The 4,024-nt window shown below is 36.4% G+C and overlaps 1 long non-coding RNA gene across 1 annotated transcript in view; it reads left to right on the top strand.

Annotated features, from left to right (window-relative positions):
- The window catches only part of LOC116185255, an 11,431-nt gene extending 7,637 nt beyond the window's left edge, over positions 1 to 3,794 (top strand). Inside the window, exon 2 of the long non-coding RNA XR_004150056.1 lies at positions 3,443 to 3,794. This is a non-coding gene — a long non-coding RNA (uncharacterized LOC116185255). The remainder of the gene's footprint in view (positions 1 to 3,442) is intronic.
- Positions 3,795 to 4,024: the final 230 nt, after the last annotated feature.

Genomic DNA, 4,024 nt, shown 5'->3' with positions numbered 1-4,024 from the left:
GCAGCCGGTGGTCAACTTTCCTCGGCAAGGCCGTACGTGTTCTGGCAGCGCGAGCTGTCACCGCGCTCACGACACGTTTGTCCTTTCAGTACGATCCGAGAGAAAGTGGGAAAAGGTCGAACGAGTTACAAAATTGTAACGCTATTACCGCAATAACTAGCAGCAGCCAACTTCACGATCGCTCGTTCCAGAGGCAATTTATTCTCAAATTGCAACATTTAGAAATGCTTGCCTAACTTTCGATCGGGACCATCGATAATTTCCTCTTCTTGATTTCGTTGCGAGCGTCACTTTCTTTGCCAAACTTGTGTAATTAAAAGGATTTATTTTGTTGTATCCAAGTTGTGGAAAGTATTTTTTCTTCCTTTATTTTTTTTTTTCTCGTAGTTGGATGATCACATGATTTAAAGTAGGGCAACCGGGATGAAGGAGAGAATGGAGGGGGCGAGTTTAAATAGAATCGTCCGCGGTGCTCGTTTTTATGTTGTTTTAATGGGTTCGCGTTGCAGTGCTGCGTGGAGTTGGAAGATTTAACCGAGATACCTGTTTGTGGTTGTAGTTGGTATATCGGGTAATGGTGTTTGTAATAGAGAGATAAAAATATATTTGAGTATCTTGTTTTCCTTACGTACTTTGATGCGATTCTATAACGCTATGTTTTCATTTCTTTAAAAAATCTATCACTTTAAATGTATCCCGAATAATGATTCTTTTCACAAAATTGGGATATAAGTACAACTTTTTTTATTCGAGATAATTCGTGATTCATTTTTTGAAATTCTACAAATATAAATATATAATAAAATATAATATTCCAAATCATCAGATTCTCATATATATATTGATATTAAATCTAACATTAAGCAATTTCATTTGACATCTAATCATTATGCTCTAATATATTTTATCGATCGTAAGCATTCTATTTTATCCATACATTTTTCTATTCTCTTGCCTTAATCTTCAAAGAAATTACGATATAATTTATTACCAATGACAAAACAAAATGGTAAAAGCGATTACCATTTAGATGGATTATATTTCAGAATTCGGATGATCGCGGATGGAAAAGAAACACGGCACATATACATATTCGATCTGGCTGCAAAATTACCACGTTCAGGATTAAATGGCAAAGGGATACGGCTCGGAGAGCAAGCTGATTGTGAGTCAGCATCGATGGTACGGTGATTACAACGGCATGTAATTGCACCGCGGCTCGTTTAACATCGCCGCCGCCGACCGGTGTCAACTCTGCCTGTTCAATAAGCGCCTACAAACCTATATTAACCTCGCGAAGGATGCGTCGCGAATCGTTGCCACGCATTCGTGCCACCAGGTAATAAAAAAAAGGGAGGGAGAGAAGAAAGATGAACGGAGTGAGATAGAGTGTACGTATAGGTTTGAACGATTGGATGGGACAGATGGAAGTTTTTCAAACGAATTTAGTTATTTATTAATTTTCTTGAGTTCGTTTTTGATGTTTTTTTTCATTTTTCTTATTTTTTCCTTTTCTCTCATGAATGAATTGGAATTGAATTTTTTCAAACGAATCTATTTATTTATTAATTTTCTTGAGAGGTAATATTTTTCACTTGATATTTGTGATATTTTTTTTTTTTCATTTCTTCATTTTTATTATTCTTTTTTCAAGGAATAGAATAAAATTGGATTTTCTCTGAAATCACTTCATATTTTTGATATTTTTTTTTCTTGTTTCATTTTTTGCTTTTCCTGTGGATAAGATGGAATCGAATTTTCTCAAACGAAGTTAATAACAATTTTTTATTAGTTTCTTCCTTTGTTTAATTCTTTTAGTAATTTTCTCGATATATTTTTCATATTTTTTCCCTTTTCCATTCTTTGTTTTTTTTTACATTTTATCCTTTAATTGAAGGCAACATTTACATTAATGTAAAAGTTTCAAACTGCGATGATTCAATGATATCGATGGAATACTTTTCGATTATTAGAACGGAACGCACGAGAAAGCGCGAGAATTTTTGGATTTTGCGCTTACAACAGCGAATTGGAAAATCCCTCGAAATTATCGTAAGAGAAAAATTCTACGCAATCTTATCTCTCACTACTTCTTCCTCGACTGTACTCGTTTCATCCCGAAAGCGCTCATCGATCGCGCTTCATTTTCACGAATCGGTTATCACGCGAGCCGCTGAAGGAAAACCCGCATTAAAGAGAATCTGTTCTCCTCGCGAGGAGAGATTAAAATCGCTTTAACGTCGGCCACTCGACACGCGCGAAAATCCATTTTGCACGCGCGATGCGCGCCAGGAATTATTGGCAATTGAAACTTCACCGGCCGTCGATTGGTGTGACATCTAACCGCAATTTCTCCACATCGCTACGTGGGTCTCCGTAGGGGCAAGAGGGGGAGGGAGAGGGGGAAGTGGAATGGCTCCCTCCTCTTTCGGATGGATGTTTCGCGAGGAGCCCAAGCAACACAACCGTACCCGTAATCGCTTCTACTAACACCAACCTTTTTTACGTAATACACCGATACGCCATCGCACTTGTTTCACTTGACGATCTGATGTATGGCGCTCGCGCCGCCGTTACTTTCTAGATCATTTTCCGTTTCTTAACTCCTCTCAACTTTTTCCTCCTCTCTTCGCTCGTTCGTTCACATTTTAGTTGAAAATGTTGGCTGATTGATGATCGATTAATAATCATTTTTTTAAGCATCATTCTATTCTTTTTTCACTCGATTGACAGATATGATTTTTAATTTATTGTTTGATTCTCGTTGTTTAGTTGAAAATATTGATTGTAATGTACGTTTCTCAAGCATTGTTCTATTTTCTTTACCGTGTATTTTTGGAATGATTACATGTAATAAATATAGTTTTCGTTATTTTTCGTTGAAAATAATGACTGATTAATGAGCGTTATTGTTCTATTTTCTTTTTTTATTATACATTACTACTATCCTGCCATATTGGAAATGGCGGCAAATTCAAATATAAATGGTAAATATTAGGAATGGGAGGATTGAGTGAAAAGTAAATAATGTGCAATTCAGAATTGCAATATGCTTATTTTTCTGACATAATCCCTATTTAAGAATCTTTCAATAAGATTTTTCATTCCGTCGTTGAAATATTTCCATAATCCAATTTTGGGTTCAAATCCAAAAAATTTTGGAAAGAAAATGGAAGGAATTTCAACGACATTCACTTGGTATTCGAAACAGGAAGTAAATTCGCGAAAGAGAGAGAGAGAGAGAGAGAGAAATATAAAGAAACACATACATGAAATCCTTCGCTTTATAAATATAGCCTAGAGAAGACATATCATTAAATCTCATAACAGGCCGTCATAAAGCATCGAGACGTCATATCGAAAGCATTACTCTGTGATCAAGCTCGATAACGAAAAGCGGACACTATACTTAGAAACGAAAGGGGGGGAAAAAAGCAAAAAGAAGAAGAAAAAAAGATGAATGAATAATCAAGTATCAAAAGAATTACAATGTAAATACAGACCGATTATATTCGCCTACAGTCATAAAACACGTTCTTTATTACGTCTCTATTGTCGCCTGGCAGCTTGTAAAGGTTAAACGCGAAATCATTGTGACAGAACTATACTGCAACCTATTCGTGACACCAATCCCAGTTCCCCAAACCTCTCTCCGATATGTCAATATTCATCTTCCCCCTCCTTTTCCTCCCCCCCCTCCCTTCAACGAATATTCTATTTCAATTAAAGTTCAAACCGAAGTATCAAAGTATCCCCATAGAGAAATTTTAATGTATACAAAAAATTTATAATAAAAAAAAAAAAATACCTCTCAACCATGATTATAAGAGATTCGCGTATGTGACTTTCGCGTGTTGACACCGCCATCTATGTTTACCGCCAATTCGAATTTCCCTCCGTCCGTGCCGTTTATAAGTTATCAATCACCTACTCCACACGCGACTATTACGACTATACGCGAACCGTGCAATCTATAATTCCAACTGACGATTCAACGCGTGATTCCTGATATTAAGGATTCGCA

The sequence above is a fragment of the Apis dorsata genome, unplaced genomic scaffold (assembly GCF_000469605.1).
Source record: "Apis dorsata unplaced genomic scaffold, Apis dorsata 1.3 scaffold_137, whole genome shotgun sequence".
Lineage (NCBI taxonomy): Eukaryota > Metazoa > Arthropoda > Insecta > Hymenoptera > Apidae > Apis > Apis dorsata.
This window is presented reverse-complemented; position numbering and strand designations above follow the sequence as displayed.